Source organism: Lissotriton helveticus, chromosome 2_2, assembly GCF_964261635.1.
Source record: "Lissotriton helveticus chromosome 2_2, aLisHel1.1, whole genome shotgun sequence".
Lineage (NCBI taxonomy): Eukaryota > Metazoa > Chordata > Amphibia > Caudata > Salamandridae > Lissotriton > Lissotriton helveticus.
The window spans coordinates 279576742-279604239 of record NC_136060.1 but is presented as its reverse complement, the minus strand read 5'-3'; positions in this window follow the sequence as shown (position 1 = coordinate 279604239).

Sequence of the window (27498 nt, the reverse complement as noted above, 5' to 3'; positions counted from 1 at the left end):
CCTTACTGTGACTTTCGCTACATTAATGTTTGCTCTCTCCAAGACGTAATTGCCCATCTCACTTTTTTCTTCAAAATATGCACATTAATTTGTTTTATGAGCCTCAATGTCTAATGTATGCTCTGTTTACTAGCGTTTTACTGAGGATGGAAAAGATATGTTCAACCTGGCCCTCTCTGCAGGGTCACGCCCAAACTTTTTGCCTTCACTCTTCTGTTTTCTGAACTTGTTTTTATTGGCTTTTAGGACTCTGTGCAGTTTACCACTGCTAACCACTGCTAAAGTGCTTGTGCTCTCTCCTTTAAACATGGTAAAATTGGCTTACACCCAATTGCCACATTTGTTTTATTTGTTGGTCCCTAGTAAATTTGTATGACCGGTACCCAGGGTCTGTAAATTAAATGCTACTAGTGGGCCTGAAGCACTGATTGTGCCGCCGACTTAAGTAGGCCTTTATATGTCCTAGGCTCCAATTAGAGCCTGTGTGTGCAGCTTTAAACTACTGTTTATAGCTGGCAAAATAGACCTTTTGCTAGGCCTAAATCTTTCTTTTTAATACAAATAAGTCACCCCTAGGTTAGGCCCTAAACAACCCATAGGGCTTGGTGCTTTGGGCATGTACGTTACGTTTAACATGTCCTGGTAGTGACAAACTGTCAAAAAAAATGTCAATCCAATACAAAATGACTTTATTTCGGTCGAGGACCATAAAAGAACATTACATAGGTAGACAGTATAAAAACAGGTTAAAAGATATAAAGAATCATAAAAGTTTATACATCGAGGGTTAAAAAGGAATGTCAATCGGTGTTTGGTCCATTACTATTTTCTAAAAGGACCTTACACGTCCACCACACAGAGGATAAAAAACAAGAAACAGCAAATACAGTTGGTAGATAAGTATTATACTTCAATGTCTAAAAGCTTCTTCATAGCGCCTAGTGCCCAGGTTCCTACACACTTGTTTCAACCCTCTTTGTCTACTTTTTTTTATATCCTGGGCAGAAAAAGAATACATGGAGTTCGGTCTCCTCTGCCATAGTGCATGTCGGACATCCGAGGTCGACGCTGGTGGACCATTTTTTGGAAAAAGCACGCAGCGGGAGAGTATCGTGCCTGAACTGGACAGAAAGCTTCCTCGCAAGGGCTGGTTTTATTTAATCTAAGCATGACTCCAGCTTATAAGTGTCCTTAACGTCCAAGAATTTGGCAGTAAGGGATCCAATGGCAGAATTTTCAAGCTGTTGGGCGAGTTTGCCCTCCCTATAGCTACAAACCAATTGTATCCATGTGATTGCAGTACAGGCTACCACCGGATTCCTCCAGAGACTATATCTACATAGGTTGTGGAAACCCTTTTTAATGTATGCAAACCAAGCCAATTTGCTGATACCAGCGAGACCCAAAATTTCTTGCAGCTCTGATCTAACTTTGGCCAATTCGGGGGTCACCCATAATGTCGCCAAAATATAAGTGGCCTGCAGCCAATTTCCTCTGTAATGGGTCTTACCCTTAGGTCCAAGGGCAGTGGGACAAGTGGGGAGCTCGCTGGTAGACCAAGCAAAATTATTCTCGGTTTTAATCATGTTCTTCGAAGAACAATGCCCCCACAGTTCCGCCCCATACATGACAGAGCTTCTTAGTTTGGTTTTCTAATTTTCTAAAACAGGTCCTACTGGGTTGTGTGTGGAATTTCTTCAGAGCTTAGCCAGGCTGCCTATGGTCTGAGTTAGCTTGAGACTGGATTTATCCATATGGGGACCCCATTCAATTTTTTTCTGGTAGGGTGAGACCTAGATACTCGAAAACTGATACCCGCTCGAGTTGAATGCCGTTCATATACGGGTTTTTCACTATTGCAGGGCCTACCTCTCTCAATGAATAGCATGTGTTGCCTTATTACATTTAATGAGTGATTACTTTTGATTAGTAGCAATGAGAAAGTAATGTTTGGTGTCTGAAGAAATGTAATTTAAAATCCTCTTTGATGGTAAAGTTGGATTTAAGTCACAATTCTGAAAATGTCATTTTTAGAAAATTAGAATTATTTTGACTTAATCATTTGGCGCCTGAACCCAGTTCCTGCGTCACATGATTAGCTGTAGTTCTCAGATGGCTTTTGTGTATTTCTACCAAATAGTGTCACAATAGAGGGTCTGGATGTTGTAGGATGGGGAGGCGGAGCTGTCACCTGCCACACTTACACTTCAAAGGCACTGGCTCAGTCACACACAAAGGACATCACACAAGACTATTGTGGCCCTGACAGACTGCGGTCAGGGAGGCAGGAAATTCCAAATATCTCTGTTAGGGGGAAGCTCCAGTTGCTTATCCTGCTTCAGAGTGGACACCAGGCATAAAAAGAGGACCCTTAGACCCACTCTTCAGTACACTCCTGGACCTGTGGATACTACACAAGAAGGACACCCTGCTCCCCTGCTGTTTGAGGCCTGTCCTGCTTACTGAGAAGGGAGACCGGGACCTGCACCCTTCATCCAAGGCTGAAGGCATGCCAAGGGTCAGCTGACTGACCTCCTGTTAGACCTGGTATCCTTAGCGTGGTTTATGCCCTAATATTTTGTCTTCACCCTTCCTGTTTGCTAACCTCGTTTTTGCTGGCTTTAGGACTCCGTGCACGTTACCACTGTGAACCAGTGTTAAAGTGCTGGTGCTCTCTCCTTAAAACAAGGTAGGTTTGGCTTATACCAAATTGACATATTTTATTTACTTGTAAGTCTGTAGTAAAGTGGCTCTACCTGTGCCCAGGGCCTGGAAATTAAATGCCACTAGCGGACCTACAGCACTGATTGTGCCACCCACTCAAGCAACACTTTAAACATATCTCAGGCTTACCATTGCAGCTGTGTGTGCAGTTTTAAACCGCTATTTGCCAGGCCCAAGCCTTCCTTTTGAATATGTATAAGTCACGACTAAGGTAGGCCCTAAACATCCCATACGGCAGGGTGCAATGTACTGAAAAGGTAGGACATGTTGTTTTAAATTTTACATGTCTTTGTAGTGAAAAACTCTGAAATTCGTTTTACACTGCTGCAAGGCCTGCCTCTAACATAGGATAACATTGAAGTTACCTCATTACATTTAATAAGCTGTAATTAAATGGATACAGGTTTTGGTCTTTCGAATTGTAATGAAAAATTTTAACCTATGGTGAAGTCGGATTTTTCAATTGCAATTTTTAAATTGCCACTTTTAGGAAGTTGCCATTTTCCTGCCTTAGCCATTTTGTGGCTGTAGCCTGTCTCTGGGTCACATGACTGGGTGTACTTGAAAGTTGGGCTTTATGTATTCCTCCTAGACAGTAACAAACAATGCGGAGCTTAGGTGTGCCTGGATAGTAGGATGAGACAGAGGAGGTGGGCCCAGCGCAGTTACATTTGAGTAGGCTGTGTCCTGCTTCCATACAAAGGTGTGCATTCCCATTATAGTTAGTCTGAAGCCAGAACCAGGTAGGCAGGGCACCTGTGCACTTCAAAGGCATGCCTCTAGAAGCTTTTCTGCACTTGAAATGCACAAGGTATAAATATTGGACCTCAGACAACAACTCTTCAGTACACTTCTGGACCTGTCGATACTCTGCCAGGACGAAGGACTGCTGTGCTGCTGAAAAGACTGACAGCCTGCTATATTGCTGCTCTGAAGGACTGCTGCCTGCTGTGCTGACCTGGTGCCCTCTTGCCTGGGTACGAAGGACCGGACCTGCATCTCTTGAACTCAGACCCCAGAGTGACTCCAAGGGCTAGTTAGCTTGCCTCCGCCTCAGGGACACAACAGATTTAACAACCTTGCACATGGATTCTGTCATCAGTGAGGCTACCATCCCAAGTGGTGCCGCCCCAGTCCTGGATTCTTGGAAGTGGGCCTAAGGTGTTGTACCAGCCTCTGGTGATAGGCACAATGAAAATGCTGGTTTACTGCTAAGGCCTTGCGGACAACAGCAGTATTTCATATTGAGACAGTCGGGCTGTGGAGAGCTGCTGAGTTCTTGTCGCAAGGAGGAGACAAACAAAGAATGGGGCATAGCAGCAAGGGGAACTCAAGGGAATAGTTTCAGAAGCATCAACACAATTTGCCACTAAACATGGTGGAGCCCAACTGTGAGAGGGTCCAGAAATGAAGAGTAATATGCTATGGGGTTTTTCTGGTCCCCATAACTTTGCACTTACATTCTGAGTGTGAATCTAATTCATTCATGACTGTACAAAGTAGATAGTTGGCATGATCAGGGAGCCCTTGCATATGCGTGAAAGTTAGAGCTGTTTATTTTTTACAAAAACGTTTTTGGCTTCACTAAAACATGGCAAGCGTTCACCGTTATATTTTCAAACATACTTTTGCAAAGGTTTTTGCCCTTTCTGTGTGGCCCAGAGTACACAGTTTACAGTACCCAGCCCTTACCAAAAAGGAGCATACCTGTGAAAAAGTTGCAGGGCGGGAGTCCTTACGAATTGCTTCAACTCATTCCGACAATAAATGGTGCTTGCCAGCAGAGATTTCACTACCAGGGTATTTCAAACAGATAAGGCAGAACTGCAATTTTTCCTATGACCCTTTGTGCCTTTAGAAGCCAATTCGGTGAGGTTGAAGGCTAAATCCTCCTTGTAATGTTTTAGAGTAACAGATGCCAAAGGTAAATCATGTACATACTGAATTAGGGTGCTACTCCAGAGGAAACCAAAGTGTCCAAATCCTTCTTTAGTTCTTAGGGGCAGATTGAGGAGACTCTAAATGCTTGAGAGAGTCAGGTTCATAAACAAAATTCGACCCTCAAGATGTGAATTAGAATAGGTACTGACTCTCCTCATGTATGGAAAGGGAAAAGAAGCAGAATAAAGGTTAACCAGAGTAAAACGCCTGCCATTTGCATGGATGCAATAAAGAATGGTGTCAGGTTTGTGGACTACAGGGAAACTTGGGATAACCACATTATTAATAGCCCCATGGTCTTGGACGAACATGCACATGTTGGCTTTCCCTGCCTTGCGCATGTACCTGTACACGTTGGCTTTCCCTGGCTTGAGTATCATGTGAATCAGGATATTACATCTACTAACAATGGGTCCTAAAACCCCTTGCTTCATCAGATCTGATATTACAGGGTGGATCCCATCCTCTGCCTTGGGTTTTAATGGGTACTGGGTTACTGTAGGTAGATTCTTTTGAGGGACGATGTTCAGCTTTACCTTTACAGTCTCCATCGATTAGGTGAATTCCACAGTGTTGGTTCCTGTGGGCCATAATGTAGACAGTACCTATGAATTCTGTTAAGTCAGAGGATATGATAACCGTGCCGGCTTCCTCTTGACAACTCAATCTTTCACATAACAATGTAAATACCTTTCCCGCTTGAAGTTGAGGTTTATTCAAGAACACCCCTTCTGGGGAACAGAACACAATGCAATTCAGTGTATACAATATATCCCTTTTTAACACGTTTGAAAGAAAGTTGGGCTAAGTAAAGAAGAATGATTGGTCCCACTGAAATGGACACAGGATCAGTAACATGGTGTGGAACTCTCTGGTTGAAAATAACGACAGCATCTTTGGAAATGTCATAAAGAGATAGAGAGAGTATTTCAGATATTTTTAGAGCCGATTGGCTTGCTCCCATGTCAATAAGGCAAATAGTGTGTTTACCATCAATGACACAATTCACATAATAGCCCTTCTGACCTAAAGGTATTAGGGTATTCATAACAGTCTGAACCTCTTGGGCTGTCCGAATGACAGCCAGGATGGTCCGAGAGTCCTGATGTATTAGGAGCAGTATCTGGACGATCTCATTTCCAGTGCACCAGTTGGCCATACCTGAAACACAAGCATCCTGCTCCTGGGGCCGCATCTTGGTCCTTCACATTTCCCCTCCCAAATATTTAACCTCCTTACCCTCCTTTGCCATTGCCGCCTTGATGGTCTACTTTTCAATTCCTTTTGATTACTCTGCATATTTTTCAGTTTCAAAGACATTAAATTCAATTGAGCATTCCCTTTTTTTTCTCCAGCAACACTGTGCAGTGGTTATCTACCATCACCAGATTAGCTAATTTCTTAGGTTTCCCTCCAATAAATATTGAGGTAAAATTCAACAATTATCCCTGTACAAAGGTAGCACCTACAGCTTACTGAACCATCTCTGTCAAACAAGCTATGCCCAAATACCTTTCAAACACATCCTTAAGTCTGTCCAAATCATCAGCTGGCACCTCACCCTTATTTTGCTTGCAGTTTGAGATCTCAGTCCAATCAGTTTTTACTCGGTATGTCCCCTCAGTCACATTCAATAATGCATCATTTGGAGCACTCAGTTTCCTAAGGGCCTTCCTTGGCCAATTCACTTTCTCCACCAATCTCAACAACTGATTCACATTTGCCCATTTGGCTCAACTTTCCTCAGTCACACTCTCTAGTTCTTCTTGGAACCAAGCGGGATTTTCTAGAATTTTTGAGAACTGTTTATTAATGCTGATTAAATCAGAGATCATCGAAGTCACTTGGATGGAGAAAAGGGAATCCATTCTAAACAGCCATACTGGTGTCTGTCTCAAGCTAAAGAATGGGCTTCATCTATATCAGTCTCTACACAAATGTGCCGAACATCAGCATACTCATATATTGATCCACAGACGTGCAATAATCCTCTTGCATTGTCACTGTATTGCTAGGCAGTGACATTGCAGTGCTGGTTTGTATTTTACCTCCTTGAGCTCAATTTCTGAGTGCATCACTAACTGCACCCCAACCGATAGGGATTTGGAGTTTGGGGTCCCTGAACTCATATTTTAAAAATACATCTTTTAGTGAAGTTTTTTTTAAGTTGCGTGTTTGAAATGGCACTTTTAGAAAGTGGGCATTTTCTTACTTTCCGGTCCAGGGAAGACATGGCTTGGCAGTTCGGGCTGGACTGTTCCCATGAGGCACAGGGTCAGACTGATTTGCTTATGGCCATGTCTGAACTGGGGTGGTGGAGTGAGCTAAAGAACGGTGATGGATTAAACCCAGATCAGTTGACTGGGGGTGAGTGTTTGTATTGTCAACGCTCCGTCCATCACCACCTTTGGTTTTTCTTTGTTCGCCCTAAGTGTGGCAGGGTATGCTCAGATGTGAGTCCCTTGCTCACTTTGCCACTGGAGTAAAGCAAGCCCGGCTGAAGACGGCTGTAATGCCAGAAACCGGTCCTGGGAAGCTTGATTCCGGTCCAGGGAAGACATGGCTTGGCAGTTCAGGCTGGACTGTTCCCATGAGGCACAGGGTCAGACTGATTTGCACATGGCCATGTCTGAACTGGGGTGGCGGAGTGAGTAAAAGAACGGTGATGGATTAAACCCAGATCAGTTGACTGGGGGTGAGTGTTTGTATTGTCAACGCTCCGTCCATCACCACCTTTGTTTTTTCTTTGTTTGCCCTAAGTTGGCAGGGTATGCTCAGACGTGAGTCCCTTGCTCACTTTGCCACTGGAGTCAAGTAAGCCTGGCTGAAGACGGCTGTAATGCCAGAAACCGGTCCTGGGAAGCTTGATTCCGGTCCAGGGAAGACATGGCTTTGCAGTTCGGGGTGGACTGTTCCCATGAGGCACAGGGTCAGACTGATTTGCATATGGCCATGTCTGAACTGGGGTGGCGGAGTGAGCTAAAGAACGGTGATGGATTAAACCCAGATCAGTTGACTGGGGGTGAGTGTTTGTATTGTCAACGCTCCGTCCATCACCACCTTTGGTTTTCCATTTTCTTACTTTACCATTCTGTGCTTCTTCCTGGCTGTGGAATCTATGTCTGGTTTAGCTGACAGTTGGGCTGTTTGTGCAATCACTCTAGACAGTCACACAAAGGGAGGTGAGGTGTGCCCTGCATATTCTGATGGCCCATCACCAGGTTGTTGGGTCTTCCTGAGTTAGAGTGGTGGGAGGCGTTGCCACTGACAAATGAATAGGGTTGTGCCAGTCCTTACACAAAGCTGTCTCCACCCACCGTATTGTTCCTGCAGCCAGGTCAGCGAAAGGCAAGGTCTTGTGCATTACAAAGACTTTACTTTGAAGTTTGCCTACTTCAAAGGTAGAAACTGGTATAAGTACCTGAGCTGTGACACCATAACTTCAGAACACTTCTGGTCTAAGAGGACATTCTGCCATGAAGAAGAGCCGGAGAAGCTGTCAGGAGGGGCTTCCACTTTGCTGTGTTGGCCTGCTGCTTGGTGCTTCTGGGTTGTATGACATCACAACGCATGCTTTTACCACGCATGCCATTACAACGCAGTTTTTACAACGCGAGTCGTTACAACGACTTGCGTTGGGGGGCGCTGGATAGTGGAATAGTTTAATTTTCTATTCCAACTCCAGTCCCCGTGGATAGTAGGGAAGGTGTTGGATAGAAAGTTAAGCTATTCCCTATCCTACATCGCCCTCCTGCGCAAGTCGTTGTAATGACTTGCGTTGTAATGGTTGTGTTGTAATGGGAGTGCGGGGTAAAAGTTGCATTGTAAAGGATGTTCCCCGTGCTTCTGTCTTGGGCAGTGAAAGTATTGGAGTTTGCTTTCTACGATCTGCTTGCCAAGGTTCTCTAAGGGCTTTTGTTTGCTTGCCTACTATTAAGAAGTCTCAGGGCCATCAAAGACTTCACCTGCAGCACTCTGAACCTCTGCTGGGAGTTCTAACCTGGCAAGTGGTGCAAATTCCAGTTCTAGGCCCATGAAGGTGGTTTTTGCTGAAAAGGACTACGGATATCCCCACACCAACCTCCAGCACCTGTTTTTCCTGATGCAGCATTGCCATGCGGTTGATAAACCAATGCATCGCCGCAGTGGAGCCAAAGGATCGACACAATGCCTGCCTGTGGCTGAAAGATCCCCGCAGCCTCAGTTCTAAGCACCAAGTCACCGACGTCCGTGGCAACCGCTCCGACTTTGATGCAGGCCCTGCTGTGCAACTGGAGAAATCAACGCATCACCTGCTTCGTGGATGGAAAATCGACGCAGTGCCTGTTACGCAGCCGCCGCATCGAACCAGTGCATCTGGATTTTTGGTGCATTGTTCCTGTTCGCCAAGTTCTTCATCAACGTTTCCCAGCAATAAGGAACTGCATGGAGATCGACGCATCCCGTCCCCTCGCAGTAAGGATTCAAAGCATCACATCCCCTGACAGTAAGGAATCAACGCATCACCTCCCCTGTGCTGCAGTAAGGAATCGCTGCGTCACTTTTTGCTTCATCTCCCCAGTGTAGTCGCAGCCTGCATGGCTCGTGAGTATGGAGGTGGGTGGGGGGTCACGCGGGGGAAGGGTAATTAAAAAAATAAAAATAAACGTACCTTCCCGGGTCCCGTGCCACCTCAGCTTCTGGCCGGGTCCCATGGAACAAGAAGCAGGCAGCCTCCCTCCCCTTCCCTAAGCCAATCACACATCTGCAACAGAAGCATTGTGATTGGTTGGGACACCAACTACACAGATGTCTGTGGGGAGAGTGTGCATGACTGGTTTGGTCAGCCCCAGATGGCTGACCACACAGTCAGGGCCCATAACATTGGGCTAGCCACTCCTCCCCTGCCTGCGAGCAGACCCACCCACCCGCCCGCTCCCAACCAAACCCCTCTGCTTTCTCTCAGTGCAAGAAGCAGAAACATAAAATGGTATTTATAATACCATTTTATGTTTCTGCTTCTCGCACTGCGAGAAAGCAGTGGCGCGATACTCCTCCACCCACGTGGGCGAGCTGCCCCTGTTTTCGTCTTTGATGACGGATTCCAGGTACTTTGTGATAAAAGTGATGCATCCATAGTTTCCTATGGACTGAACTATTTTGAACCTTTTAAAAGTGATATATTTACTTGTGTGTGTTGGATTTTGTTGTGTTGATCTTGTTGTATTCAGATAAATATTGACTATTTTTCTAAACTAGTGTGGTGTTTTCACTGTATTACTGTGTGTGTCTGTACAAATGCTTTACACACTGCCTCTGAGATAAGCCTGACTGCTCATGCCAAGCTACCATGGGGGCGAGCAGTGGTTATCTTAGCTTTGTGACTCACTTTCCCTGACTAGAATTAGAGTCTCTAATTGGACAGGATGTAAACCACTGCCAAAGAGAGACCCCCATTTCTAACAGTCGCAAATTATAACCTGTCTAAAGAAGAATAATTAGGCAGGATGTCTTCAACCCTCTGCGATTTATTATTTTGCTAATCGACCTATTAGTACATAGATTGATTTTTTAAAATAAAATAACTCCTCTATGTTGATTTTACAGTTACAGAGAATACAGCAAAATGTACCCCACACCATGGAAGACATCGCCCATGGTGTTGGAGCAATATTTATTGCACTTTCAAACACAACATTGTTTTTAAAAATACAAAAACGTGTCAAAAGTGTGTTGGCTGGTCAACAAATGCTGGGTGGTTCCTGACAATGGTAATAGGTGTCGGTTGGGCCTGCAGACATCTCTAAATTTGTAGTGCAGAGGACCCTCAGTATGGCGAAAGAAAAGTATTCAGCCATACCGACAGATTTATCAAAGTCCACCAAGGTCTTAATCAGACTCTTAGCTCTTCAACAAGGGGTGACCCATGAGGCACAGTTTCAAGACGGATTTGCATATGACTGGGTCTAAACTGGGGTGGTATGGTGAGCAAAAGAACAATGGAGTTAACCCAGATCTATTGACAGGGAGAATGATTGAGTTGCTCTGCATTCCATCCATCCTCTCTGTGTCTTTTGCTTCCTCGCCCTAAGTGTGCCATGTATGCTCAGACTGGGTCCCGGGCTCATTGTGTGATTAGATTCAAGATAGCCTGGCTGATGAGGAGTGATGCCCCGAAACTGGTCCTAGGACGCTTGTTTCTAGTCCAGGAAGGACCTGGCTTGGCAGTTCAGTCTGGACTGTTTCCATGAGGCACAGGGTCAAGACTGATTTGCATATGGCAGGGTCTAAACTGGGCTGGCATGGTGAGCAAAGGAACAATGGATTTAACTCAGATCTATTGACTGTGGGAGAATGTTTGAATTGCTCTGCATTCGTCCATCATCTGCGTGTCTTTTGCTTTCTCGCTCTAAGTGCGCCGGGTATGCCCAGACGTGGGTCCCGGGCTCACTGTACCACTAGATTCAAGTAAGCCTGGCTGATAAGGGATGATGCTCCAAAACCGGTCCTAGGATGCTTGTTTCCTGTCCAAGGAGGACCTGGTTTGGCAGTTCGGTCTGGACTGTTCCCAAGAGGCACAGCGTCAAGACTGATTTGCATATGGCTGGGTCTAAACTGGGGTACAAGGTGAGGAAAAGAACGAAAGATTTAACCCAGATCTATTAACTGGGGGTGAATGTTTGATTTGTTCTGCATTCTGTCCATTATCTGTGTGTCTTTTGCTTTCTCGCCCTAATTGCACCGGGTATGCCCAGACATGGCCCCGTGCTCACTGTGCCACTGGATTCAAGGTAGCCTGGCTGATGAGGGGTGATGCCCCGAAACCGGTCCTATGATGTTTGTTTCCATTCCACGGAGGACTTTGCTAAGCAATTCGATCTGGACTGTTCTCATGAGGCACAGGGTAAACACTGATTCGCATATGGCTGGGGCCAAACTGGAGTGGCATGATGAGAAAAAGAACAATGGATTTAACCCTGATATTTTGACTGGGGGAGAATGTTTGATTTGCTCTGCATTCCATCCATCATCTCTGTGTTTTGCGTAGCTCTTCCATGTCAGAGGATTGCACACAGTGCTTGTATAAAATAATCAGTATAAAGGCTATGCCTTTGTTAATTAAGTCATTTTACATTCTGAGTGTATACCATGCTTCCTTTACATTCCAAAGTCTTTTGTTTAATAAAAAACTAGGCACTCTGGTGCAGTTCAGAACCTCTGCTCGTCAACTGTTTCACTGCCCTGGTCTTGTTATCATATTAGATGAAGTTATTGTCCTCATCACCTATCAATGATGGAGCTGTGGTATAATCAATAACACAAATAAAACTACTAGCCACTGTTACAGCCTATGGGGATGAAACACAAGGAGAATTCCTTCTGAATAGGTTTAAAGTTATCTCATACCCTGTAACCTATCTGAGTAATTACTCTGGGCTACGTTTCAGTCTATATCTGTATGCTTACCATGCCACTACAGTCAGAGGCCAATCCTGTGCAAATGAGACACAGCCCAGACATAGCCCTGACCCTTAGAATACAATGGAGCCAAATCTGATATGTTACATCTCATCTGTATAAGAACACAAACAATCCTTGCAAAAACTACAGCACTGAGTCACAAACATCAAAAAGAGAAAGGCCAATTCAAGCAAACAGTATGCAAAAAACAGTGCAAGACTAAATAAGTGTGTGTTGTTTGGCCTCTGGCAAACACAAATCAAAATGCATACATTAGTGGTCCCTAGGAACAGAGGCTACTGTTCCTTGGGGCAAAGGGAATCCAGGGGTTAGCAATCCTCTACTGTGTCCACTGAGATAATTTACCACTGGCATCTAAGGGTCCCCATACTATTATCACCCCAAACTGAAAGGCAATGACACTTTTGTGTGGCAGAACAGTCAAAGGCTTTCCTAGGGGGGAGATGGATTGGACATTCTGAACTCACTAACACATATATTAAGACTCAATAAATAATTTTCTAGTCAGAACTTTTACTTTTTCAAAAATGAAAAGTAATTGAATGCACACAAATACACAAAATACTGTTGGCAAAAAGCATACCAAATACTCACCACAATGACAGTATTATAAAATACCTCCTAAAATGGGCCTTGAAGATAATCAGTGAACGATTAAACCTTTGGCATATATAGGACATTATAAACCATAAACCTATTGGTTTTATCCAAATAATATTTGCCATTATATTATCAAAAACCTGTGGCATTGGGTTTTACCCATTTTTCATAATCAAGACATCAAACAATGAATATTTCACATATATGCCTATTTCTTGCTTATGGGGATGAAACACAAGGAGAATTTGAATTTGCTAGACAAATTCTGATAGCCTGTAGCACAAAGGTTCCCACCCTCCCAAGGCCTTTACATAATCAGGACCCTGGCCCTCACATAACCATGGCCCTGGGCGCTCTTTGACAAAACAATATATGGCATCTCGCATTTTGCATATATTTTGGACTAGTAAAATGATCCATTTTAGGGCTGTGTCATCCCTAGGCTTTTGGTGCCTTCAAAGCTATCAAACCAAACTAAAGGCCAAAGAAAATGTTAAACGAGGGAAAGCAAGGTCATTTCTGCTTCTTACATACCTCCACATTTTAGAAGATTCTTTTGGGAAGCTTGTGGTATTGAAAACCAAATTGAATTTGTTTTCATGCCAAAGTAATGAAAGAACTACATTTAAAAACAATCACTATTAATTGTGAAATAATCCATCTGTCATTCTTATTTTAGGACCTTGCATAAAGTTAAAAGTTGTAAAGAAATTCAGTATTGTGTACCCTCTTCTAGAGGCTTTTGAAATGAAAGTCCTCATATCTATAAACATCTGAGTTACTTAAACTGCAACTATCATTAAAGCTATATGGGCCATCTATAGGCATAGTATCAAAAAGAGTATGCTGTTCCTGGACAAGGAAAATGGTGTTAGTAGAAGGCTAGGAAGGTCATGACCTGGTCCAAATGCAAAGACAGACTTACAAGCCCCTCGTGTCACTTTTGTGCTGTTGGTGCGTCACTTTTGTGACACAGCAGGGGCGTAAAAGTTGCAGCCCATTTACAACATTACGCATGTAGGGAGAGGCGTCACATTGTAAAGCCCTGCATGGCATTATACCTGCATCAGGCATATGTATGCAGGGTAGGCTTCCCCACGCACGAAATCCTCGTAAAAGTGATGCAGTGAAATCTACAAGATTTCAGTGCGTGACTTTTAGGACGCCACTGCATCAAAACTTTACGCCTGCTTGAAGCAGGCTTAAGGAGTGACGCAGTGTATTGGAAATAGGCCGCAACACGCATTGCTGGAGTTGCATCGTGCTTGCGACATGACTCCAGGCAATGCGTGACTTTTACGTCAACAGATGCATCGGAATTTCTGACGCATCTGTCAATCCTTACGCCATGGTGCGCCGTATTGTAAATACGGCGCATCCATGGTGACGCAAGGGTTGTGCATGATGGCGCAGAGAAAGTGACGCATCTCTACAGATGGGTCCCTTTCTTGTAAATCTGCCCCCGGGTGTCTCCCTATTTTGGAAGTGGGGCCCTCACACACACAAGAAGGGTGACATGCTTCATCATAAGGCCATGTGGTGTAGATAAGAGAATGTAGTGAAGGTGTGGGCGAAAGAAAGAATTAAGAATGGTAGCCAGTGATGCTCCAGAGTGACAATTTTAATCAGATGAGCCCACTGGTCCCTTTCCAAAAAACTGATAATGAGGGCTACTTAAGGAATAATGTCAAATAGTGGCTATACAGTCGAGATGTTTCTTGCCTGTATGTGTCAGATTGATCACGCAGCAAGTCTTGAGAACCAATAGTAAGTGTTCTATCTACACTGAAGTCAGACCACCAGTACAATCACGTTGTTGGTCCAACAAACATCTAGTAACCTAACAGTGAGGTACCTTAATAGGAAGTAGACCAACCCGATGCGGGAGAATAACTTGCTCCCTCGAGTCAATGGTGGAGGGATGATGCTAAATGAATGCCTCAGTTTATCAGCATTTGCTGAGGCGGACAGCACCTACCCCGTCCTTCACCTACATGCATAACACAATCATTTTGGTTTGGCTGATTTTTAGGGGTTATATGGCACGGGATGGACTCACCAGGGAACAAAATAATGAAAGCTTGTTTGTTTTATGAAATGACAAATAAAGAAACAAATAGCTTCCAATGAAATGTAGTTTACATACCTTAAAAGATTGGATTTTAGTATTTGATGTATGCCCCAACCCCAATAATAGCAGAGTTGCAGGGAACCAATAGACCATTATTATTCCTCCACCATTGACTCGAGGGAGCAAGTTATTCCCCCACATCGGGTTGGTCTACTTCCTATTAAGGTGCCCATTATTATTCCTGCAGATAATTCTCTAGATTTGGTTGACTTTAGCAATGTTATGAGCAATTACTGCATTTTTATTTTTTTCATATTTGGATACGACATCACGTCTTCACACTCCTCTCCACTCATCCTAACCCATCCACTTTCTTCAAATCCTACAGTTTTTATTCCACTACTCAGCCTAAAACTATGTCCCCCCTGTTCTAGCTCCCTTTGTTGATGTGACTGTACATATATTACATATACATTTTTGGGCTTATCTTCAAGAATACTTTCACTGTCTTTTGACCCCAATTTGATTAAATCAAATTAAATCAATTATGAAACAAAGTGGGCATGTCCAAAATACGACACTGAAAAAGAAAATTCAGTAAAAACGGTCAAATTAATGTCAGTTGTCATCAACAATAAATAGCTATCAGTCTAATGTCTGCAGTGGTAATAAGCTGGAAATCTTCAATTACATGTGGATATCTTGGTCTGGATAAGTCCAGGATGCTTCCTCTCAGGACAAAACTTCCTGCATAGGCAAAAATATGTTGTGCAGTGATTGAACTTTATGTTCTAAATTCTGCTCCTGTAGCATAATTCTCCTTTTGGTAACATGGCAGACAAAAAAATCTCTACTTTCATTACTTTCCCACTGTTCAGGCCTTTTGCACAGATTGATGTTGAACGTTTACAGCCAGTTTACCATGTCATCACATTAGATGATCAGCACTCTGGATTTTCAGAGGTTTTTCATGTTGATAAACTGTATTTCCACAGTAGACAGAGAGAGTTGAGGTCCGTATTTTCAGTCAGTAAGCATTGTAATCTTCAGCTCTGTTTTGTGTTTGTCTGGTTTCTTTTGTGAGAGCCAAATATCTGATTATTGATTGGTTGCTCTTTCTTAAACTAAGCAAAATAAATTGTTTAATCTTTAAAATTTTGTAAGATTGGGATTGCATATATTCTGCCAGGTGATTGTTTTACAGACTTCTAGTTGTATGCAAAGCTGGTGCCAGTAAATTACATTGTTTTTTACTTTCAAATAAAGTACTAGATCCATCAAAGAATTTGGGTTAGTGGCATTGCTATTAAGGCACATAACATGTCACAGTTCAGAATATTTATTCAAATGCCTACACTTTTCTCTGTGTGGTAGGTCATTGTCCAGGATCCCGACACAGGGACCAATACGCCTAACCAGGTCAACAGAGACGGCCTTTGGTCAGCCCACTGCCTCCTTTCACTAAATTGAGCTCAGTGTTAATCATGCAGCTGAACTGGTGCCTGGAAACCCAAGACCTCTGAGGGTCTACCCGCTTAAAATTAGGACAATCACCTTAGACCAAGCTACAGTCTGCTATTGCCGCGTTCTCCACAGCCTGTCCCTCAGACAACTAGTAATGCAACAATGGTTCCTACAAATTTACTTAAGGAGACAATTTTTAACATTTGAGTGTGGTTGGAACAATCCAGTCTATAAGCCAACGCTTGATGCAAAAACATTACACTTAAATCAACTAATCAGAATAGTAAATTCTTTATGGAAAACAAAGAAAGATGAAATGTGAAAGAGTTGCATCATAAATTAGATAATTGAGATGGTGCTGCACGTGAGTTGTAAAATGGTGAAACAAATAACACAACTTCACATAAGTAAGATATTGACTGCAAAGAACACTTACATGGGATATTGTCACCAACCCTTTTATGTAGCCTCAATGTGTAATCCTTGTTTTTTTTGTCACACAGTACAGAATCATTAGTATCACTGATGTTTTGACCACAAGGATAACATTTCAAACGGGGCCTTCATCAGGACACATTTCAGATGAAAATGTGGTGTTTTGTCTATTGATGAAACTCCGAAACGGTTAAAGCAGATATGAAAGCCACCAACACAGCCACCGGACTACAAGCGGTAAAAATCATCTTCTGTAAAAGGGCAAGTGGGGTGTAGATAAACAATAACTTAATTAGAAAAAGTATACAAAAGCTGTATGAAACTGCCTCAAACTATGATACAGGGCACTTATCTAATCATCCAAAATAATCCGGGTACAACAAATCTCCATAGTTTTTATAATGACAAAGCATCAAAGTGTCACAATGGAAACAATCTAATTGTGAATACTGTGCGTAAGTGCTGCAAACCATGCCAGGGGACACATCCAAAAATCCAGTTTAATTCAGGGAGAAACTGATTTTATACAAAATGATGGTGTTATGGACTAGAACAAAGGCCAAATGTGCTCTCAAGAGGCAGGCCATAAAACTCACTTGAGGTCTGCTTCTCTTGCAGTAGGGGCACTATACCTGTCCTAGAGCCTGCCTGATGCTTAGAGAGGGAAGAACCCTGTCAATCATATGGAAGAATGTATGTCCAGGACCAATTGGGCACCCAGAAGAGAGGACTGTTAGAGAAGAATCTGTTGGACTCAATCATCAGCAGGCCTGCAAAGTGCAATCTCTCTATGCCAGTTTCCGGTGGGACCAGGACTCCACAACCGCAATTACCGAAATCTAGTTGGGGATGTGATAGGGTGTTGCGATAGACCTGTGTGGAATGCCAGCTGAAGTTTTTACATACTTGCTAAAAGTGGTGACCTGTGGTGACCAAATTTTGCGTGGCCCCAACTGACCAGAGGAAACCAGCCTGTGTGAGGCTGCATCTGTCCCAATGTTGCCAATCCATGCATGGGTTGCAACTGCCCGTTATAACGAGGCCATGCAGGTCTGCAGACACCAAAGTCATGAGCAACCAGAAAAGACTTCATCTACAAAATGTCGCCTGGCCCATACAGGGCCCCAGAAAGGACCTGTTGGCTTTGGAATGGGGCCGTTGCCAACATTCTGAAGCCAGAGGCACTCGCTGCTGTCCCAGTTAGGATCACATCCATTCAGGAGTACTGTATCCATTTCTGCCTCCGCAAGGACCGGGCGAAGGTGCACTGCCCTGTGCTGCCCCAACACCCAAGCCTGGTTTCCTGCATGTCCAGCAGAGAGGGCATAGGTGTGCTTAAGGCCTGGCGGCAAGGACGACCTGAAAGGAATGATTTCACTGGATAGTGGTAGGAACTTTTAATTGAGACTATGCACAAATATTTGGGGTGATTAATCTTCACCTGAGCTATTTTCTCAATATTTCTGCATTCCCCATAGAATGAGCGCACCATCCATAACAGGTGGAGAACCTGGATGAGGAGGAGCAGGGAGGAAGCTGAAAGAGATGCAGCACCTTCTTGAATGGCGCCCAGAAACGCTAAACCATTTTCTATTGATAGTAGTGTTTAGTATTATATTCTAGTGTGTATTTAACATTTTTATAAAGGGTGCATTTGCCAGGGTGCCTTAGTGCTAACTGTTCCTGCTAGAAAGAGAAAAAAAGCAAATCTACTTGGAGTGATTGGAGAAAAGCCATGTCTTTAACAGTTTTCTAAAGGAAGATATATTGGACTGCGATCTCAAGACAAAGGGCTTGAAATTCCTCAGCCTAAAGGGCAAGAAAGAGAAGCTTCTCACTCCCCATCTCGCTTTCTTGATTTTAGGGACTGTTACTAATTTTGCACTGCCAGACCTTTAAATTACAGTTAGGCACATGCCAGGAAAAAGACTTCCAAAAATGTGCAGGACCTTCACTGTACAAAACCTTGTGAATGATGCACAGGGCTTTTAATTTAGCCTGCACGGTCACTGGCAAACAATGAATTAAACTTAGGAATCCTGAGGATCAAACGAGCAGCCACATTCTGAAGTGACTGACTTTTCAGCTGCAACTTTTTTTGTGTGCCCAAGTGAAGGGCATTGCAATAGTCTAATCTTGATAGAACTAATGCAACAATGACAGGTTCTGCAAATCCACAGTAATAAAAGTAAACACCTTCCTCAGTGCCCTAAGAAGGTGAAAACAAGAAGATGTAGTCTTATTTTTTCTGAGAAGCAAAGCTGTTCATAAAACCACACCCCGAGATGTTTTACGTTCTAAACTGGACAGGGGAGGGTGCCAAACGAGGAAGGCCATCAAGATGTATTCCAGAAAGAATGATTGGAGCCGAAGATTAAGATTTTCCGGATTTTAATTTTAGATAATTTTCTTGCATACAGGAGACAATGTTGATTAGACAATCCTTAAATTTAGTGGCTACCACGTCAACATCAGAAGAGATGGACACGACAATTTGTGTGTCATCTGTGTATGACACGACGGCAAAGCTGTAAGATCTAATACGTTTTGTCAATGGAGAGATGTAAATGTTGAAGAGTGTTGGCGATAGTGTGGAGCCCTGCGACACCCTGCATGTCAAAATAAAAGGATCTGAAGTAAAATCACCAAAAGCTACATTATGCTCCCTTCCTGTGAGAAAAGAACTCAGGATAAGCAAGGGCTTCGCCAATCCCTCAAGCCAGCTGATTAACAGTGAATGATTCACTGCAGTGGCGGCTGGTGACATTTGAAAGTGGTGAGCGGCAAATTATTGGTGGAGCACACAGCGCGACAATTGTAACAGTCAAAAAAAATTGTCACAAAAGTGACAATCGTGAGCAAACAAAATACAAGAGGTAGCAAACGGTGCATCACAGGAGGAAAAAGTGACATGTGTGCAGGCTACAAAAGCATACAAAGTGCAAAGTAGAGGAATAACGAATAATACTGCAATAAATGGAGGACACTCAAACACAAGAACAAACGTTACTTAGGCAATGGTGGCACTTGTGCAAGTATCGAAAGCAAACAAAATGTAAGAGGTAGCAAACAGTGTGTTACAAGAGAAAAGTGGCGTGTGCATGTTACAAAAGAGTACCTACAGCCTCAGACTGCAGTGTCATATCTCGGACTACTCAGTTGTCACACGGTCAGAGAGCAAAGCTTTTGAGACCCCAGAAACTCAGTTCCCCTGCTTCCACATTTCAAAAGCTCCGAAACTTTTCCGATCCCCATGGGAGGAGGTCAGGAGGAGCAAGAGCTGGAGACAAGGCCAGGCCCCGGTGGAAATGCCAGAATGAGGGCAGAGAGAGGTGCTCACAGGCGGCATCCAGCGCAGTGCAGCACACAACAATTCAATTGTCCGATGGCATGAGCTCCAGAATTTTTCTAACACACACAGGGAAACAACAAACAATCACATGATCGCATGCATCATACTTAGACCTGAGCCGAGCGGCGCGCCCCTTAGCAATAGCTTATCTACCACAATCATCCTGGAGCTGCACATGGTCACTGTCTTCTTTGGCTGGGGGTCCGGCTTCGGGACAATTTACTGTGCAAATTAATAATGAAAACAGCTCTCTGTTAGTGTTCCCCAATAATTTGCACAGTAAATTGTCCCGAAGCCGTAGTCAACTCGCAGAGGGCCTATAAACAAAGTTAAAAAGTGCCCGCCTGGGCCTTACTTGGTGAACTGACCGAGTTCACACTTCACAATGAGTCCTGTTCTTCCTCCTTCTACAGCCAGCAACTACCTGGCACTGCTGGTAATGGCATGGCGCACAAGTGCCATGACGATGCTTCTTCAGGACAGACCTGTGTCACCTGCCTCCTCTGCTCACCGATGCAGTCTGCCTGGACCCTTGAGTGTAAAATGGCTGCCACAGTGCCTCAGTAATGCTGGCACACACGCGCGGGAAGCAGTGATCTGCGCAATCGAGCCTGCGCAGACAGTCACGACTCGACTCCCCTTGGCTGACACACCCTTTCCCACTCCTCACAGGGTAGGTCCCTCCTACCACGCCCTCTGACAAGGGGGAAAGGGGTGGTGACACCGTGACTCTTTTCCACTCCCTGATGGACGTGGAGAGATAGTGATCCCGGGCTTGCATTTTAAACGCCCGGGGCCAATTTAAACCTGCACGCCATCAGTGAGAGGAGACTGTGCCTTCCAGCTATGTCTTTGACGAGCCGATGACGTCACAGCCTTCAGGGCTGTGAGTGTCTCGGCCCGGTAAAGACATAGCAGGCTTTTTTGGGCCCGGCCACCAGGGAGCAAAGGAGCAAGCAATTAATCATGTGACGTGACAGTGAACCTGCGGCAGTAATGGTGGTGAGTGCGGTAGATTGCTGCTGACTCAGGCAGTGGCTCACCCCCGTGTTCTTTTTTGGGGAATTTTAATTTTTTACATGCGAACGAACGATGTTAATAAAATTATTTAATGTTTTCTAATCCATTCATGAATGTGAAATATTTACTGGGGGCGGAGCCCCGACGCCCTAAAAGAGAAACCGCCACTGATTCACTGTATCAAACATGGCAGAGAGGTCAAGAAGAATCAGCGCAGCCCTACCATCTGAATTCACTTGTTGGTGAATCTCCATGGTAGCAAACACCAGTGCAGACTCAGTACAGTGAGAAGGCCTAAACCTATGTTGAGAAGAATCCCAGATGTTATGCGTATCAACGTAAGTGCTTTCTCCAACCTTTTGGCTGGCAGAGGTAGTCTTGATAAAGGTTTAAAAAAAATTTGTATCATAGAGATCCAAGGTAGATTTTCTCAACAATGGGTAAATTGATGCCCGCTTCCAATACGCTGGCGAGTAACCCGATGTCAGACCTCTAGTAAGCAATATGGTAAGGTGGTTAGCCACTGTTTTAGATACCATATGCAAAATTAAATGTGGACAAGGGCCTAGCGGGTACCCTGATTTAATGGCCTCCAAGAGGCCCAAAGTGTTATCCTCTGAAACAGGGGTGTAATGATCCAGCAGAGACTGACTTGGTTCAACTCCATCTGCAAATTCTTAAAATGGGGAAAAGGGGCCAATTGCCCTATCTGAACATGACCTTCGATGACATGTGTGTAATAAACAACTCTTCTTTTTTGTAAAGTTAAGCACTAGGCTTTACACTTCATTATTGAATTTTTCACTGATTGTTAACCTGTGAGCTCAAGCACCCTTACACTACCTCCCTGAGAAGTCTGTGACTGCCCACCATCGTTACCACTGAGATTCAAATATGGAAGGGGATTAAGTGGTCCAGTTTGCAGAGCCAGAGGAGGTAAATCTGTGGGAATTTACAGTGAATTGACCTTAATTTCTACAGTTGAAGACCATTAGCCCATGGTTGACCTGTGGTACCTCAAATGAGGTCTGACAGCTTGCGTAAGGATTTCCCCATATACATTTTTTGCTTGTTTCGTGACACATGATATCAGCTCCCATTGCACGGTCACACGGTGAGGAGCCGATAACAAATGGTGACAGGGAAAACAAGCTGAAAATCACTGTAAATAGTGGATTTCAGCTAGTTTTCCAAGGATTTAAACTGCCGACATCCATCAAAGGATGTGAAAAAAACCCAGATTATCAGCACCAGACTCCATAATCTTTATTTTTGGGGAGGAGGGTGGATTGGGGCGGGAAAAGAACAAAAGTGCCTCTCAGGTACTTCTCGCATAAGGCCCCACCACCTCCTCACACAGTGAGATTTACGTTCAAGTTGGCCGGTCTGCTGTTGCTACACCTGTTCTTGCTTTCCAGTATTGACATGTGTATCTTCTCTGTTTTGAATATGGAAATGTTCATTCTGAGGGTGTTGAAGATCTGCAACCTGTAAAAGGGAAAGTACGAAAACATAAAGGTCACAGGTAAATACTGAACTTTATCTGAAGTAACATCTTTTTTATGACTGGACTTGAGATAGCGTTACTCTATGGAAGTAATAATAATAATAATAACAATGATAATAATATATAAAAATAGAAGAACACGAATGGGTGTTCCTTGGGAACGGGTGAGCATTGAACACTAAACCAGTCTATGCCTCAGCTTATGCACGACCCAGTGTTTAGTGTTTACCGCGCAGCCTTCAATGAGCTGTGATGTTCCATGGGAATAAGGGGTGCAGGGGTCTTGAGGTGATGACTCTAGCTCTCACTCAAAGAGTAAAACAGCACTGAAAACAAACGAAGTGAGAAGCTTCACCCAAGGGTCTCTTCCCTGCGGTGTGCCTTTCAGCCTGCATGGGCATAATGACCTGACTTTCCAGGTACTATAAAAGTGAGGCATGCAAGCCTGACCCTGTCTGAAACTCAAACTTCTCTCCACAATACGAATGCTGGAAGGAATAAACCGTTGACATTATTCCCATCTTTACCTACAACAGTGTATAATGTATACATGAAATAGAAAATATACAGAAGAAAAAAAATGTACAAGAGAAGAAGTAATGTAAACAACAATGCTTTGAAAATACTTGTATATATTGCCAAGCCAGTAATGGCTTACTGAATTCAATTAAATGGAACTCTGATAGCGTACATGTCTCACAATTTGTGCTTCCCTCCTTTTATTTATTTCCATAGACTTTGTTCTGGTCCATCCTCTCTTTCGGTGGCATTGGACTGCACTCTGTGAGCCAGAGTGCTGAAGAGGCTTGTACAGCTTGCCACCTTTCCCACTCCCCTTTGGCTAAGCCGACACTGGTTGTGCTGATAGTGCTGAGTGGCGGGAGCCGCCATTGCAACAGTTGAACATTAACCAACTGAAATACATCTGAGAGCTTGTAGCTGGAGGTAGGAAGCTCGTAGACAGCATGTAAGGAAGATTCACAGGTGTGAGATATATTCAGCCTTAAACATTTACCTCCTCTCACTAAGCAACAAGCTCCCTGTGGCAAATGTGGCACCTTTTTCCCCTCCTTGTTGTGTCCCGAGCACTTCTCTTCCCTGTAATTCCTCCTACGCTCACCCTTTGCATTGCCCCTTTTACCACCACCCTTTACCTGTAGGAGCCTGACTTCTACTCCATTTATGACCGTCCATTTGCTTATGTTGACTCTGGCACCCATCTTATAGAATGACCCTGGAATAGCGGTGTCAAGAGCCAGGAGGAACATACAAGTGCAGGGGCATGAGAGGCTTGGAAGGCAGTTAATAAGATTGGGGACCTCAATGAGGAATAAGAGTGGAGGGAAACAGTGGCGAATGGAGGCCCAATGATGGCTGGATCACACCTATGCTTCAAAAGCTTCACTGGCACCCCTGACCACTTTGCATTACCTTCAAGACCTGCTACAACATTTACAAAGCTTTGTCTTACAACACTTCATCCCACGTAGCAGATAAAATCATGTTCCTTTGAGGTCTCCTTAGTGCCAGCGAATCTGACATTGTTAAGCTTAAGAAAAGTCATATGGAGTAGACAAGCCATTCTCCTGCTATGAACCAAGGATCAAAGCTTCCAAGTTGATGTCCTGCTAATACCACACATCTTCAACTTCTGCTATCTCCCTAATTGACTGGAAGCAAGGTGTTTTTTTCAAGCGAGGTGACAACCTTCCTCTGCATCATTGAGGATAATGTTTCCAGTCCTGAAATTGTGTGTGGTAAAATTCATTCTGGGTGCTGTAGTTCTGTTTTGCTCTTATTGAAAGAATTGGATTAACACATACGAAATCAGTGATTTGTAGGTTAGATGGTTAGGACTGGAGACAGTGCCCACTATTACCTGGTGAGGTGGTTGCCCAACTTCTATACTATTATTGGTGTATCCCTTGAACATCTGGAACAGCACTGTGTTGCCCTATTATGTGGTCTGTGCTTTAGAAGTATACACAAACAAATACCTGCAGCAGTACAAAATACACTTTTAGTACTTGACATGTTAACTGCATAAGATATCTTGATACAAATATATAAGTATGAGAAGTGGACAGTTGGACTGTCCAATAGCCTAGACCACCGACATAAACAGCACTCTGTAAGGTTTCTTTTGCTCACCTTTTGTAGCAAGTTTCCAGTAAATAGACCAGAGCACTCGGAAAGTCCAAAGTGCAAATGCATGTGGTATTATTCACAACACTACAATAAGTCCAGTTTAGTTACAACTCTATGATTTTACTAAGATACTTCAATAGTTAAGAATTAGCTCCAGACATCAAAGGCCATAGGAAAACAACATTGAACAAAGAACAGCCTCTTTTTTTAAACATTCACCAGGGCTCATCAGTGTATTGATGTATTGTTTTGAAGCGGAATCCACCAACCATAGGATTGCTTCACACAGGCCAGGCCACCTGTGGGAGTCTGTACTTAAATATGAAACGCACTGGTCTCTCAATCGATTGTGTTTTAGAGTCAGCTCTATCTTTTCCAGAATGTTAGATATAAGCAAGGAATTCTTCCAAATAAGTAGGACTCCTCTGACTTTAAAAACCTTTCTGATCCATAATCAAAGATCTTTAGGACTGGATTTTCTGCACTCATTCCTTTCAGTTCACACTTATCTTGTGGCCAGGAATTTGCAGCTTCCCTGCGAGCAGCTTTGTGAATTTGGGTATCTTCCAGAATACAAAGATACCAGCAGAAACAGGTTTTGATATCTCTGTGGATAGCCCTGTTCAGAACCCAGAGATTCAAGTCAAGGGCAGGAACAAACTCTTCTAATTTCCCTCCCATTGGCAGACAGTAGAAAGTCTTTTTCGCATTAGACTAGACAGCTTCTTCTGTGGTACCAAGCAAGTTCAGAATTCCGGGTGAGATAATTATGTATTGTTAAAAGGAGAACTGAGATTTCATTGGTGTGTAATACCAAACTAATTTATAAACTGTTCCAATACATCCCACTCCATCAATATTCCCCCAGAGCTCTTTCTGTGGAAAAATTCAAGATGACTAAGCTGAATGCAGACCTGTACATAGAAAATGGTCTCCTCCCCAACTCCAAACTGCACTCACTGCAGGCCAGTTTATTCCAGGCAACTTATAAGGGTTTCGCTCTATTCACTAACTGATAATAATAATAATAATAATAAAAACATTTATTAAGCGCCTGAATACACTACAACAGTGCGTTTCCGCGCTAGGATGCGTATCTACTAGAATAAAAGACAAGATCATCACCTACACTGGAAAACGAAAACACGGATGCCCAAACAATACCCTCTTGCAAAATTCCTGCCCACTGTGTGTTCTCGTGGTCACAAAATTAGGCATACCAGGCAGAGATGCTAGAATGGCATGATAAGACATCTCTTTAGGCCACTACTGTTGGATACATGCAAAATACCCCATGTCTTGTGGCTTCACAAAAATAAAATAGGTAGTTACAGATTCAGTGCTTTATACACTCTGCCTAAATGGGGGAGAACCGGGTGAGATGTATCTATTACAGGGAATGACTTATCAACCTTTGGACAGGTCTCAGGGTGAGCCAAAGACCCTGACAAAGTTGATACAGGCACAGTAGAGGCTGGCCTGAGAGGACAAAAGCATGCTGTTTTTGTAGAACACTTACAGCTGAGACCGTTGAAAGGGCAGCCCAGAGCAGAAAAGGCAACAATTTAAAAACCACACAGCAGACGAACTGTATTAAATTAGGGAACTGTCTGTAAACATATATTTTGTAATGGATTTAACCAAGAGAAATGCTAAATATACATAGTCAATTTCTTCATTTGCATTTTAGGGATTTGTTTCCAAACAAGTGTTACCTATGCATTATGTTTATGGTTTTGCTATGGGCAACTTCCACTGTCTGTCCTAGAGAGCATTGCATCCAATACTTTAACATGTTCTTAAAATAGACTTTGGGTTGCCCCAGTTCATTATTTGGTGGCTTTCTTGTCTATCTCAACTTTCTATCTCATTGATTGGCCTGTCTTCCTATCCTTATGTTTTCCCCACCCCTCGAGGAGTATATATCTGGTTCATTGAGGTTTTTAATTGATGAGTTGTATCCTGAAGAACCGAGGCTTAACCCAGCGGTGTCAGGGACACACCTAAGATCTTCGTGTTCACCTGTCTTGGTATTCAAAGACACGGAATACTTCTGGATGGCGTCAGAGACCAAGTTTATTAGCTGCAACTAGTAACAGTGATCCTAGAAATACATCATGGTGTAAATTCTCAGGAGACTGCTCATTTTACTAAGGCGAGACGTCTCCTTTTATACCCAATATTCACATTATAAATGTACACCCACTGCACAAAATTCTAGCCAATAAGATACATTTTCAAACAAAGTATCACATAGCAAAAACTCAATTTACAATATCCCAACCCAAAAGTTAATTATTTGGAATGTCCCAAATTCAATCTCCACAAGCCGGACAAACCTATAATTGAAAGCATAACGCATGTAATGAAGAAACATAAAAAAAGAAACAGTAACAGATCCTGAACAAGATAAAGCACGTGCAAGGAAACTAAAAAGTTAACGATGTCTTGAACATTGATTGGCAATCTCAGACAAAGATCGATCAGGGAAATTGGCTTTGCGAGGTCAGTTTCAGGTGAAGAGGTCAGTTTCTTACAGTTCATTTCAGAGTCAAAAAGAAACCTAGTTAATGTGTTCATGAACTAAGAAGGCCAGGCCACTTTGTTCGCCAGGCTACCTTTACAGGCCTACGTGAGGGCAACACAAAATGGTGGCACAGAATAAAATGGAGTCAGACTCGAGAATTACAGAACCTCAGGCCCTCCTTTTGCCATTACGTAGGCAATAATCTAAGACTCATGTTAATCTGAATCTAGGTCTATATCGATATTCAT